A 15,910-nucleotide genomic window follows, 5' to 3' on the forward strand; every position below is an offset into this window, starting at 1 on the left:
TTTTATTTAATATGTAATACATGCTCTGATTGGGTAGCTTCTCAACCATCTGCCAATGGCATTCCTTGTATGAAATCAACTGGGCAAACCAACTGAGGAAGCATGTACCAGAAATTAAAAGACCCATTGCCCACTGAATGCCACGAACCAGTGAAAAATCTGCGATATATATTTAAATATGCTTGCATATAAAATCCGCGATAGAGTGAAGCGCGATATAGCGAGGGATTACTGTATAACATCAGTTATCCACTGACTTAACACTAGAATTACCAGAACCTACAAAAAAACTCATAGATCTGTCCCACCATAAATCGCTTCGCACCTCTCCATTAGTGTCTTTTGTCCTGTAAATGTGTCGATAAGCAGCAAGCAGCCTACTATCACATCCCCCCACCGCCGCACAGTTTTCTCAGCTCAAATCTATTTACCTGAGTGTCAGTTGCCTAGAGTTGTATAGAGTGAGAAGTCAAGCAAAATGACACCTTGTATCGTTATTTGGATCACATGCATTTCATGTGTGTTCCATGGCTACAACAATCTATATAAACACATTGTTAAAACAGAAACATTTTTCATGTTTTAGTAATAAATGACAAAACGTAGACATGACGTGTTTAATGTGTGAAGCCTGAAGTCCAAATATCAAATAAACACTTTTCACAAAAGGTACAAATATAACAGAACAAGTGCACTTCTATTCAAGAATATAACTGCAGAAAAAGAACCCGCGTTAGGGTGTGATCATTCACACCCCTTTGATACAATCGCTTAGGTGGCACAACGGTAACAACTGTTGATTGGTAATCCAAACTTCACAGGTTCGACTCCGTTTTGAGAAGTGAGCTGCTCTTATTCTTATTATCTTAGAATAAAAACATACATTTGATTTGAGTTTGTAACAGCCAGTGTAAATTTATGATACTTGTAAAGGTTAGCTTTGGGGTTTTTTTTATTCAGTTCGGTTCTACATCGAAGAAAGAATGCATGTCGCACCTTTGCCGTCGCTGTACTTTGTATATGTACACGGGAAGCTCTGCAGTCTACTTATGACTTAATGCTGTAGGAAGTAAGTAAAAAACTTACGGAAAAACAGCGACGGAAAAAGTGCAACATGCATTCTTTCTCCAATGTACAGTAGAATCGTTGTCATCATCTGAGTTCACTTCTGTTATAGCGCGTCTTTATGTGAAAACAGCAGTGTCAGATGGAGAGAGGGGGGTGGGATTGTGAACGCGACTGAGAGAATAAAACTGAATAAAAAAAACCCCAAAGCTAACCTTTACAAGTATTAAAATTTACACTGGCTGTTACAGACTCAAATCAAATGTATGTTTTTATTCTAAGATAGTAAGAATAAGAGCAGCTCACTTCTCAAAACAGACTTGAGCCCGTGAAGTTTGGATTACCAATCAACAGTTGTTACCGTTGCACCACCAAAGTGATCGTATCAAAGGAGTGTGAATGTCGCACCCTTACGCAGGTTCTTTATCTGCAGTTATATTCTTGAATAGAAGCGCACTTGTTCTGTTATATTTGTACCTTTTGTGAAAAGTGTTTATTTGATATTTGGACTTCAGGCTTCACACATTAAACATGTCATGTCTACATTTTGTCAATTATTACTAAAATATGAAAAACATTTCTGTTTTAACGATGTGTTTATATAGGTTGATGTAGACATGGAACATACAGTACATGAAATGCATGTGTTTGAAATAACCATACAGTATTTATAAAAGGTGTCATTTTGCTTGTATTCTCATTCTATACAACTCTAAGCAACTGACACGCAGGTAAACAGACTTGAGCTGAGAAAACTGTGTGGCGGTGGGGGGTTGTGATAGTAGGCTGCTTGCACTTATCGACACATTTACAGGACAAAAGACGCTGATGGAGAGGTGTGAAGCGATTTAAGGTGGGATGGATCTACAAACTTTTTCGTAGGCTTTGGTAATTCTAGTGTTAAAAGAGGTGAGTTAGGATTCTCTCAGTTGAGCAAGATAAGTCTACGGGCCAATAGTGTAGTAAAGGCAATTACAGTTTTTTTGTTCTTCTGTGATATGTGTGATAGTAAATGTGTGATAATTTCTAAACCTCACTTAATTGTTTAATTTTAACAGAATTCGACAAATGATCAAAATTTGTAAATTTACTCCTGTGTATTTCAGACCTTGTGGCCACATCAAGTTTTTGCAAGATGGACTATTTGTATAGCATTGGCTTTTCTTGGCAAAATCATCAAACGGATAAAAGTTTTTTAACATTAATATTTTTACATACTTGGTTTCCTTCATTCATTTTGTCCATCTGGCTGAAAGTTGTAATTTTCTAAACGGCCCATTTGTGTCCCACACCTTTCCATTTTTATTGTTGTGGTCCTTTCTTTAGGATCATTCGCCTACAAGTCACCTCTGTTGTAAATTCCCCTTACTAGTTACTCTTCTTACTAACAAACTTTGTTTTATTTCTAGAACCTTCACCATTGTTTTCTTCTTCTTTTTGTGTTTTTATTAATTTATTTGTATTCAATGCTTTTAATGGAATGTTGGGTTAGAGAACTGCAAATGCAAAGCAGAAATGGTGATGTCATTTATGTTTGAAGTAAAAAAGAGATATTTGTTGAGTGATATGACAAAAGCCTGTTAACCACACTTAACCTCAAAATAATATTCTAATTGTCATTTGATATTTGGCTGACATAAGCATGTGTCTCTGGGGATTTTGAAGCCGAGGTTTTCTTTTGAACTTTAATTCAATTAAATGTGCTTTAGTGAGCAGTATGGCAGGACAGGTGAGCTTTGTCCGAGGAGGGTCGGTATTTATTGCAATTGATCTCTTAATTAGAAGCTGATTTGCACTTCTGACCATAGCATTTCTAATGGAGAAGTAGGGTCTCGCGTATGTGGAAATTGTTCATTAGTGACAGCATTGCCTTCATAATGTATAACTTACAAAATTAATAAAAATTATTTGAGAACGATTACAGCAATGCAAACATTTATTTCCACATTTTACTTTTCTCAGCAGCTGAGGTTTGTGCTTAGAACTTCTCGGCTAGTGGACATGGGACAGCTGAATTATGACTTTGAATTTGAGTTTTTGGTTTAGAGGAATGTTAGACGAGACATTTGGTTAGTGAGTATGTAGCTAGGTTACTCTTCTGGGCCCTCGTATATAACCACCTGGCTTAAGCTGGAAACCTGTGTAAGCCATTTCTTACACAAAATGCCAGCATTTATAAAGCACAAACTTGGTCTAGAAATTGGCTTACAGTTATGGAAAGTTTTGATCATCTGTGAGACCTACACAAACTTTTCTGGTTGTTGGCGTTTTAGCAACTCCAGACAGCAAGACAAAGAAGTGAACAGAAAATCTTGTTTCATTGCGTTTTTCAATTACACGTTAGATTCTTATGTTTGTCCATCCATCCAGTTTTTAAACCTGGTTGTTTGAAACCTGTAATGGAACGGGATCTCATGATTTCTTCTTAATGGTCACTGTAATGTAGGCTCCAGTTCAGCACACAGCTCCAAGAGGACGGTTCTAGGACATCAAAATTGGCTCTCAGTTATCATCTGAAAAAGAACACAAATATCATTAATGATGTTTAAATGACAGAAAGCGTTGCTTTATTTAAAGTTTGTCTGTGTATTTTAATTATTGCAAAACAGACACGTTCTTATTTTAAGAAGTCATAAAATGTTGACATAGTTTAACATTTGGGTGTGACTTAGTTGAACTGTGTTGGAACATTTTCTGTTATTTATTTGCTTCATCAAAAAAAGAGAGATCAATTTAAATTTTTTTAATATTTTACAACATGGGAATTTGTGACATGTGATGAAGATTTGCTCATACCACCACTCTGCTGGTTGTACAGGCAGACATAAGCCTCTGCCAAGTCCACCACCATTTCAATCACTTGTCCTGAGTAATAATAATGACGATATGATTGTTAAAAGGAGTGCATTTACTGTAATTCGTGCCACACACGTGGGCATAGGATGAAGGTGAATGGACCAAATGAAGGTAATTCCACACCAGGCCAGGTGGTGGTGGGATGCACTAAACCTTCCTCTATTGTTTCTGTAGACCAAATATGGGAAATTCTGCCTGAGGCAACCCTGATGACACTACTTCTGGTTTAGCCCCAAGAATGACGTCAATTACGGTTTTTGGTGCCAAAAGATGACGTAATTTCTGGTTCCGGGCCCAAGAATGACATCACTTCCGCAGTTCTGGACCTCAATAACATCACTTCCCATTCCCTGCTTTAAAAGACTCGACAACATCAGTATACCTCAGTTCAATCTTGGACTCCAATCTGTACACTTCAGTGTGACTTTTCATACCTTTTTGCAGCCAGGGATAATATACGGGCAGCTGCCCCAAACCTTTTTGTGTGTGTCAAGGCTGATTATTTCACAAAGGGAAAATATTGTTGACAAAATATGCAAGTTGAAATAACTAATCTCAAGCTAAATCTGAAACTGTGAACTAACCTGTAATTGAAATTGTGCAGAGTATTCCTCTGTCTTTTTTTAAAGATTGGTGACATGCAAATAAAAGTTGCTTTGGTCAGGACAGATTATGATATCTGTTGATCCATCCATCCAGCCTTCCATCCATCCATCCATCCATCCATCCATCCATCCATCCATCCATCCATCTATCCTCTTAACTTGCTTATCCAGGGCAGGGGGGAACTGGAGGATATCCTAGCAAGCAACAGGTGTAGGAAGATAACCCCTGAACATTGCAGGAGCCCCTCACAGGCTGAACACTCACACACAGCTACACTTTGGGACAATTTAGCATCACCAGTTCACTTAACCTGCATTTTTATTGGGCTGTGGGAGGAAACTGGAGCAAACCCATGCAGAGCACGTGCAAAGTCCACACAGGGAGCAACCAATGTGTGACCCCCAGGCTACTTGTTACGAGGCAGCAGTGCTAACGCTTTGTGACCATGCAGCTAATTCATTGATTAACATATTTATATTAACTGTGGCCATAATAATTGAGGAAAAAATACACTTTGAGTCTTATTTTTGTAACAGTGCATCTGTTTAGTAGAAGCAGCCTGCCCTACATAAACTACCAAATGTCAGTAATTTCAAGTCCACGTTCACTAAAGCTTAATTTTCTCTGTTCATAGTTTGAAAGTGAAGACGTCACTGAGGAACATGGCCAAATTTATATGATGATTAGGTCATGAATATTCAAAAGGGCTGTTTTTTTTTTAAGCCATACATAGTTACTGGCAGGAAGTGATGGGGAGTGGATAAAAGCGTGTGTACAAGCTCATAGTTTTAAGTTCATTTATAAAAGAACTTGGCATGGGACCTGCCTTGCGTACAGTTTTATAAATCCATTTTTGTGTGAGTTTGCTATTTTTGCATGTCTAGCATAAGCATAATTTTAGTGTGGAATCTAAGCCAGGTTGTATACATGAGACCCCTGATCACCTCAGTTCCCTCTGTTAGACTGTCTTTGTTTGAGGCATAATGCTGGTCATCCATAAACCCAAAATTGATTAGTCAAGTTTAAAAATGTTATGACATACAGTAATCCCTCACTTATCGCGGGAGATAGGGTCCAAGGCCGACCGCGATAACTGAATTTCTGCGAAGTAGGGACACCATATTTATTTAACTATTTAACGTGTATTTGGACATTTTTAAACCCTACCTGTATTGTTTACAACCCACCCTTTACTCTATTAATAACAGGGACAACTGCTAAGCAATATGAAATCGGTAGATAAGTTTATACTTACTGTATAGCGAAGTACACGTAGCTATATATGACGTGGTGATGGTGATGAATATTCTGCGCAGTAAAAATGATGACGATGAAGGTGATAATCCCCTGAATGCAGTAGCAAGAGCACGTTAATGCTGAATGAGTGAGATGAGATTTCCTGGTTAATGCAGCACTCCGTCGCTGAGCCAATCAGCAGCACACAGGAACTTAACTGCGTGCTCTGATTGGGTAGCTTCTCAGCCATCCGCCAATAGCATCTCTTGTATGAAATCAACTGGGCAAACCAACTGAGGAAGCAAATACCAGAAGTAAAAAGACCCATTGTCCGCAGAAACCCGCGAAGCAGCGAAAAATCCGCGTTATATATTTAGATATGCTTACATATAAAATCCGCGAAGTCGTGAATCCGCGAAAAGTGAACTGCGAAGTAGCGAGGGATTACTATATAGCTACAAGAACCTTCATGCTTAGAACAGATTTTCTTGTAAATTCAAAAGTAAACATTGTAATGGTTTTTGGCTAACATCCTGGTATGAACCTACAATAAGCTTCATTTAAAGCATAATTTGTGGAGCAAAAAGAAAGTGGCATCACTCCTGAGCTAATGAGGCATGGAAACAGCACAGCCATGGAGGCTTGTATTGGAGTTGTCCCGATGTGGTGACGCTAACAAAGGGATTGTATGCCGACTCACATTACAAGGGCAAGAAACAAGTTTGTCCTTAGCAAAACATTCAAATCTGGTATTCTGCTGTTAATTCTGAGACTGTGGAAGATTGTGGGTTCGCTTCCCGGTTCCTCCCTGTGTGGATAGCGCTTTGAGTACTGAGAAAAGCGCTATATAAATGTAATGAATTATTATTATTATAATGAGAAGTGTATTTCATTTAATAGATGGAGATCTTCTTTAAATTATAATGTAATGCTGCAAGTAATATTAAAAATGTAATTCTTTACTTTTTTTCATATGGGGTGGCACCATGGCACAGTGTTAGTACTGCTGCCTCACAGTAAGGAGACCAAGGTTTGTGTCCCGCTTCCTCCTCCCTGCATGGAGTTTACATGTTCTCCCTGTCTCTCTGTGTGGGTTTCCTCCCAGTGCTCCAGTTTCCTCTTACTGTTCAGAGACATGCAAGTTAGGTAGAGAGATGATACTGAATTAGCCTTTGTGTATGATAAGGGTGAGTGCGTGTGTGTTCACCCTGCAATGGACTGGTGCCTTGTCCAGGGTTTGTTCCTGCCTTGTATCGTATGCTAGATGGGTTAGGCTCCAGCAACCCCTTGTGACCCTGGTCTAGATTAAGTGGGTTAGAAAATGACATCACTTTTTCATATGACCTACAGAAAATAAAACATATTTCAGCTTGCATAGTTCTTTGCTGGCAGCCCAGTGGCACAGTGGGTACAATACAATTACAATACAATTTTTTGTAAAATCACACAAGCAGTGCCGCAGTGGGCTTTAACAGGCCCTGTTTTTTGACAGCCACCCAGAAGACAAGAAAAAACTCCCCAAAAAAAAACACTGGTAGGGAAAAAAATGGAAGGAACCTTGGAAAGGCAGTTCAGAGAGAGACCCCTTTCCAGGTAGGTTGGGTGTGCAGTGGGTGTCAAAAAATGGGGTCGATACAATACAATACACAGAACAAAACACAAGTAATCCACAATACAGTACAATAGTGCAATAGTAACAGTACAAGTACAGAGCAAAATGCAAGAGTTGATATCACATAATAGGATTCTGATTTCCACAGAGTCCTGGAGACCTCAGCCATCAAGCTGCCTTCCCCCTATTGGCCATCCCACAGCTGAGTCAGTGCTGGGCCAGCCAATCTGATGAAAGGACCCTTCTTCCGGATGACTCCAGTGCTCCTCTATCAGAGATGACTTTTTCTTAGGCAGGCAAACAACCTGGGATTGGGGCAAAGGTAGGCTGCCACCTGACAGATTCAGCATTCTGAACTGCAGGTCCGTGCCCAGATGGTGTCCACGTGGAGTCTGCATGTTCTTCCTGTGACTATGTAGATTTTCCTCGAATGTCCCCAAAGATGTGCCGAGTGTGTGTGTGTGTGTGTGTGTGAATGAGTGGATCCTATGGTGGACTGGCTCTTTCTTGCCTTGTGCCCAGTGCTGCTATGATGGGCTCTAAGTGACCCTGACTTGAATTAAGTGGATCAGAGAATGACAGTAGACATTTTTTGACAGTTTTCTCTGGCACATTCCAGTTCTTGCGGAGCAGATGTGCTGCTCATTAATATGTTTATATATTTGCCAGTTTTCACAGGCAGACACAATATTAACATGTACAAGTCATCCATAATAGAATGTTAATTTTATTGCAAGATGAAACCCGGCTGTCATCTTCGCAGGCACATAGCCCTGTATGCTTCTGCGTACTGCGTGGAACACCATACTGAACAGGGCTGGCATCGCATTTTAAAGAAGAAGCTTGTCGGGTCTAAATACCACTTTTAGCATTTGCATTTTGCTCCATTACTATCATAAGCAACACTAAAATAATTCTAAAGTGTGAATATTGTAATTTGTAAGTTAAAGACCTCTTTATGTTTCGAAAAATAAGGAACATAATCATTCATCCATCCATCCATCCATTTTCAAACGTTGTGAGGGATTGTGGGTTAAGAAATTTCCTTTATAAAATCTTTCTGTTTCTTTTTATTTAGCTAACATTTTAACCAAAGAAACTTTAAAAATTTACAAGTGTATACAACAATTTTCTCATTTTTTTCCATGTGTGAAGCAAGGATAGATGAAGTGACTAATCTGAGGTGAAACAGATATGATCACCTTGACTTTTGTAGTTTAATGCCTAAATCACAAAGAATGAAGTGAGAGATGTGGAATCCAATATAGGAATATAAAATGAATATTCAGATATGTGGAAATAGAAATAAATCCAAATAGTCCACAACTTCTGTTGTGGCAGCTTAAATCAAGAAAAAGATGTTGAAATAATTACAAAGTACTTGTGATAGCCAGTCCTGTCATAGCAGCTCAGATAGCTGGAGGCAAACATATTGTCGCTCTGCTCAAGTGATATAAAAAATCCTGGCTATGGAGGGCTGCAGTTGCTGCAGGTTTTTATTCCAACCCTCCTTAATTAGAAAGCAGCTCTTTTGGTTTATGAAACTTGTCCACTAATTAGATATTCTGCTCCTTCTACTGTGTCACATCTTCCATCTTATAAATTTTCCTTTCTGAGAAAATCAACAGAATGGACTGAGAATATTTGGAACACCTTAACCTACTTTTTTTTTTCTGTTGTTGAAATAATACGTTAAAATCAGCTACTTCATTATTAATAGTTTGCTGACATATAGTTGTTGTTATGTGAGATGCATGGTTAATTGCCACAAAGCAATAAAGTATATTAGAACGATCTAGATGAAAACAGGCCATTCAGCCCAACAAAGCTCGCCAGTCCTATCCACTTATTTCTTCCAAAAAAACATCAAGTCAAATTTTGAAAGTCCCTAAAGTTTTACTGTCTACCACACTACTTGGTAGTTTATTCCAAGTGTTTATTGTTCTTTGTGTAAAGAAAAACTTCCTAATGTTTGTGCGAAATTTATCCTTAACAAGTTTTCAGATATCTTGATGAACTCATTTTAAAATAACAGTCTCGATCCACTGGACTAATTCCCTTCATAATTTTAAACACTTCAATCATGTCTCCTCTTAATCTTCTTTTGCTTAAACTAAAAAGGCTCAGCTCTTTTAAAATTTCCTCATAATTCATTCTTTGTAGCCCTGGAATCAGCCTGGTCGCTCTTCTCTGGACCTTTTCTAGTGCTGCTATGTCCTTTTTGTAGTCTGGAGACCAAAACTGCACACAGGACTCAAGATGAGGCCTCACCAGTCTGTTATAAAGGTTGAGCAGAACCTCCTTGGACTTGTGCTCCACACATCAAGGCGCTATATAACCTGACATTCTGTTAGCCTTCTTAATGGCTTCTGAACACCGTCTGGAAGTCGATAGCTTAGAGTCCACTATGACTCCTAAATCCTTCTCATAAGGTGTACTCTCGATTTTCCGACCGCCCATTGTGTATTCAAATCCAACATTTTTACTTTCTATGTGTAATACTTTACTGACATTAAAAATGTAAACATTTAAAACATTTAAAATTCACAAGCAGAATGTAGCAAAGAAATAAACAATTAAGAAAATCTTGTACTCATAAAGGAAAACCCCACACAAAATTTATATTTTCAAATTTGTTACTTACTCAGTGTGGTTTCCAATGACAGGTGAGAAAAAAATGTTATTCTCATATTTTCACAGTCAACAGAGATAACAAACTTTCTCTTGTAATGTTCATCTATGGGGACTAATGCTGGACCACTGAAAATAATATACAAACATTCATGAAAAATGGTCACATTACTCGTGTCACACCCAGAAGTGTTCCCACAATAAGCAAAATGCATGTATCTAAAAAAAATACTTTACAATAAATACTACTGGATCAAGCTTTTGAACACCCACATCTCTCCCCCTCGTTCATTGGTCAAGAGTTCTGTCTTTGATTTAAATGCTCATGCGTGTCTGAATGTGTTTCCCTCTGCCTGCACTTCTCCGATTTTCCAAATGTATATGGTTATTTTAGCCAAAAATGTACGCATTGTACCCATTGTAAACATACAACTGGGTGACTTGACATGTGGATTTTGAAACAAATAACTTAATTTTCTCTCTGATGACAGTTTGCATATACAGTAAGAAGTCTTATTTCTTTTAACCAGACATCACCCATAACTCTTAATTATGAACTATTTTGCGATATTCATTGATATTAAATGTTTCCTCGAGTTGTCACCAACCAAAAATAGATAAAACTTGGTGAGTTGAGAACCACTTTTTTAGATTGTTCACATTTTTATGCTGACATTTTTCTTTCAGTAAATATCGTTTTTCCTTATTTTAACATGTATTATTATTGCCTCACAGAGAGCAGAGAATGTACAAATTCCAAACGGTCATGATTGAGCTAGAAGACCTGGGAGTGGCGGAAACTCCCACCCAAAGCTTGTTCCTACCAACCACTAACTTCTACCACATCGTGTATTTGGAAAATAGATGGATAAAATGATTTAGTTAGTGCTTCTGCCTTACAATCTCAAAGGCCTGGGATTAAAAGTGGATGCTGAATGATGCATTAAAGGTGCAACCTGATGGTGAGGTGGGTAGCACTGCTACCACACAACCTAGAAGTTTCTGTCATTTTCTTCTTATATATTCCTTTAAAATTTCAAACTATGACAAATCACTACACTTAAGATTTTATTATATACAATAAATTAGCCATCCATCCATCCATCCATTATCCAACCCTAAATCATATTAAATATTATCTATTGATCATTTACTGGAATGGAGCCAATCCTATCAACGTAAATCCAACTACAGGAGCCACACTGGGGCCAAATGCTTTTCCATAATCAGGCACACATTCATGTTCACTGGGCCGATTAGGAGTCACCAGTTCACCTAATCTGTAAATCTTTGGGATGTTCAGGAGTACGATGGGCAGCCTACAAACTACACCCAGGTCCTTGTGCCATAATGCATGGCATTGTGTCACACAAAAAGAAACATTAAAATAATAATGCTATACTACTGGCACTGTCAAGAATAAAAATGGGGATTCTCTTGCATCCTGCGCTCTACAATAATATAATGTAATGTTTGAGTTTAAAAAATGAATGAATGATTAAAATATGGAATAAAACTTGTTTACCAAGTTTGTTCACATTACACTTAAGCTGGCCAGAGGGCAAAATGATGCAGCTATCATGTGCTTTTGGTTCTTCAGATTTGCCAGTTCACGCACAGTTTCTTCCTTCAGTGCACTCTTTGAACTTACAGATTAGCTTCTCCAAATGCCAAATTTGTCATTTTGTGGTGTTGTCAGAAGCTCACCGGTTTTACAGAATTTTTTTTAGGTTTTATTAGTTTTTTTCATTTTTCATGTGGTAGATATTTTCTCTTGCAGAAAACTCATTTTCTTTTGTGCTTTGGAGTGCTAGGCAGAGCAGAGACATTCCCTTGTTCATTCTAAGAATCTGTTTACTGTAGATGATACTGTGGGATTTGTAATTGCAGCTTATGTGTGGTGTTCTTTAAAGACCCCCTGCTCACATTGTGGTAATTCTCATTATAAAATTGATAACCATATATAAAATGTTATACATTGGATTTATCAAGTTTTCAGACTCCTTCATTTTCAGCAAACTTTGTTGTGTTGTAGGTGTAATTTTAAATGGATACATTTTCCATTTTTCAATCTACACCTTCAATAATCCACAATAACAAAGTGGAACATGCTTTCAAAAAGCTTTGCAAATTTTTTAAACCAAAAAAAAAAAATGCTGAAATCTCTCATTCATATAAGTATTCAGACTGTCAATTTAGTTCTTTGTAGAAGACCCTTTGGCAGCATTCACATCCTCATATCTTGTTGGGCAGGTCTCTACAAGCTTTGCACACTTGCATTTAAGCAGTTTATCACATTCTTAAGTGCTGTTAGAGTGGATGGGAAGTGTCTGTAAACTGCCATCTTCAGGTCTCTCCACAGATGTTCTATGGAGTTTAAGTCTGGGCTTTGGTTGGGCCACTCAGTGACAGTTAGGGACTTGTCCCATAGATAGATAGATAGATAGATAGATAGATAGATAGATAGATAGATAGATAGATAGATAGATAGATAGATAGATAGATAGATACTTTATTAATCCCAATGGGAAATTCACATTCTCCAGCAGCAGCATACTGATACAATAAACAATATTAAATTAAAGATTGATAATAATGCAGGTAAAAAACAGACAATAACTTTGTATAATGGTAGATGTTAACGTTTACCCCCCCCCCCCCACCCCGGGTGGAATTGAAGAGTCGCATAGTGTGGGGGAGGAACGATCTCCTCAGTCTGTCAGTGGAGCAGGACAGAGACAGCAGTCTGTCGCTGAAGCTGCTCTTCTGTCTGGAGATGATACTATTAAGTGGATGCAGTGGATTCTCCATAATTGATAGGAGCCCTGAGCACCCGTCGCTCTGCCACAGATGTCACGCTGTCCAGCTCCATGCCAACAATAGAGCCTGCCTTCCTCACCAGTTTGTCCAGGCGTGAGGCGTCTTTCTTCTTAATGCTGTCTCCCCAGCACACCACCTCAGTTGTAGGTGGTTTGAGTCGCACCATTTAACAAAGTCATTGATTAGGTCCCTATACTCCTCCTCCAGCCCATTCCTGGTGCAGCCCACGATAGCAGTGTCATTAGCGAACTTTTGCACGTGGCAGGACTCCGAGTTGTATTGGAAGTCCGATGTATATAGGCTAAACAGGACCGGAGAAAGTACAGTCCCCTGCGGCGCTCCTATGTTGCTGACCACAATGTCAGACGTGCAGTTCCCATCATCATCATCCCGGTGAAAGGTGAACTGTTATCCCAGTCTGTGGTTGTGCTCTCTGGAGCAGTTTTTCTTCATTATATTTGGATACATTCATCCTTCCCTCAGTTCTGACCAGTTGCCTTGTCCCTGATGCTGAGAAGCACACCCACAGCCCTGGATTTTTTTCCTTTCCTTTCTCCACTGACCATCGGACCCTTAGTAAATCTTTCATTTTAATGTATTTATTGTTATTATTGTTTTTCTTTTTTTCTACTTGCTACTATTTTGTAAAGCACACCTTGAACTATACTCTGTATTGGAAGGCTCTATATAACAAAATGTTGTTGATTTTTTATAGCAATACCGCCATGCTTCAATGTAGGGATGGCATTAGACAGGGGATGCGCAGTGCCTGGTCTTCATCAGACATAGTGCTTGGGGTTCTGCCCAAAGTGTTCACTGTGTGTTCCATCAGACCAAAGACGCTTTTTCCTCTTGCTCTCAGAGTCCTGGCTTATGCCTTTACACTAGTAACTCTACCATAAACTTCTGCTTGATGGAGTGCTGCTGAGATGGTCATCTGTCCAACAGGTTCTTCGGTCTCAGTAGAGAACTTCTGAAGCTCTGTTAGAGTGACTGTTGTCATCTTGGTTATCTTCCTGACCAAGGCCCTTCTTGTCTGGTTACATAGTTTGGCTGGATGGCCAACTCTAGGAAGAGTCCCGGTGGTCCCAGACTTCTTCCATTTCATAGTTTTTGAGGGAACTGTGCTCCTGGGAACCCTCACAGCTTTATTAATGGTGTTATTGCCTTGTTCTCTGCCTCATCACAGTTTGATTGCCAAGGCCTATGGACACTGTTTGGACTTCACTGCTTGGTTTTTGTCCTGACATGCTGTGCACATTTATAGGACCTTATTTACACAAATGTGTGCCTTTCCAAACAATGTCAAATCAGTTCAGATTGATCACAGGAGTACTCCAATCAACTTCTGGACACATCTCATTGAGAATTAAAGCAAACAGGACTCTCATGTCCACAATCTGAAGTGCAACAGCAAGTGTCGGAATGCTTAAATAAATGAGAAATTTCAGTTGTTGAATTTTTTTAACATTTGCAAACCTTTCTGAAAACTTTGTCAAAATTTGTTATTGAGTCTAGATCGATGGGCAAAATATATATCTAGATATATAAAATCCAACATCTGTCTGTCTGTATGTCTTTCTGCTTTTCACAAGAGAGCTACTTAACAGATTTAGATCAGGTTTTTATTCTATAATTTGCTTGAACATTCTGGTTGATTTTGCGACTTCTCTAATCGCACTAATTATCATAGTTCGCTTGTGGTACCAATTTATTTGGCCCTCCTCACTCACGTGCTAGCCTCGGGGTGTTTACCTTACCTCTGCTTAGCTAGCAAACGAGAGAACTACTTCACGGATTTAGATCGAGCTTTTTTCTGTAATTTGCTTGAACATTCCGGTTGATTTCGTGACTTCTCTCATCTCACTAAGAATCATAGTTCACTTGCAGCAGTGATATATCCGTGCTAATCCGAAACAGAGGCTGCGGGCCAAGGGGAGGGGGAAGCGTGACGTCAGGAGTAGGGAGCCGGACAGGACCCTCCTCGCTGTCCTGTTTCACTTCTACGTGGTCGTAGCCATGGGGGACAGCTAGTCCATAATAAATTAAACCTACGGCAAAAAATATACATAAAGTGAAGAGTCAGAATCCACTGTAAATATCAACTAGTTGATTACTGATGTAAAACTTACACACAAGTTAACAATTAATCCATTTGTCTATTATAAAACCTGCCTAAACTGGTTCAGGATAATGATGGTTGCCAACAGCATCGATTACAAGGCCTTGGAATGTTGTGCTAGGCCTGGCTTAGAAAGATTTGTAATTCAGCTGTTACAGATTGTTAATCACAAATTCTCTATTTACTTGATCCTAAGATGCGCATTTTTCAGAATACTGCATATGTTTGATCGTATCTTCCAATCAATGTAAACAGAATGTTGATATTCAGCAAAAGGTTGTGACTGTCTTGGTCGTTTGTGTTCATCATGTTGTCATTTTGGTAAGTACAGGCATAAGGATTAGGTTAGCTTGTTAAGTTTAATGAATATGTGAAACCATCTATATAAACTGGAAGATGTCATTAAGATGCAGCTTAGAGATGAAAAGATGTCCATTAAATATGGAAACAAAATTGCAGTGCTGCAGTTCTATTGGAAACAGAGAAACGTAATTGATCAGAGGCTGTGTGGTTGCACAGCTCACGCCTGAGCTAATGGCCGTGTTAGCTGGATAGTTTGCTTTTGCCTTGTCCACCCCTGTTCTGTGCACATCAACGCTGATGTTCTCTCTCATCTGGCCGAGCCTGGCTTAGACTGTCGCTTCATCCACACCGGTGTGAACAAAGCTGAGGGGAGGGGTCTGAAACCTTTTGAGAGCTGTGCTGCATGCCGAAACACGGTTGATGTGTCTGTCAAGGATTGCTTGTCTTTTAATGAGGAAACCGCAGGTTCACAGCACCACCAAGACAATTGTACATTCGCAATTGTACCACCAAGACAATTGCACATTTGCACCCTCGCAACGTAATGCATCTGTTGCCCAATGTTTGATGCAGGGAATATTCTAACCCGGCCACTGACCTGTCCCCGTGACTGCTTGTTTGCTGTGTCTGTGTGTATTAAAGTGGTAGCACCCACTTGA

This window comes from Erpetoichthys calabaricus, chromosome 2, assembly GCF_900747795.2.
Source record: "Erpetoichthys calabaricus chromosome 2, fErpCal1.3, whole genome shotgun sequence".
NCBI lineage: Eukaryota > Metazoa > Chordata > Cladistia > Polypteriformes > Polypteridae > Erpetoichthys > Erpetoichthys calabaricus.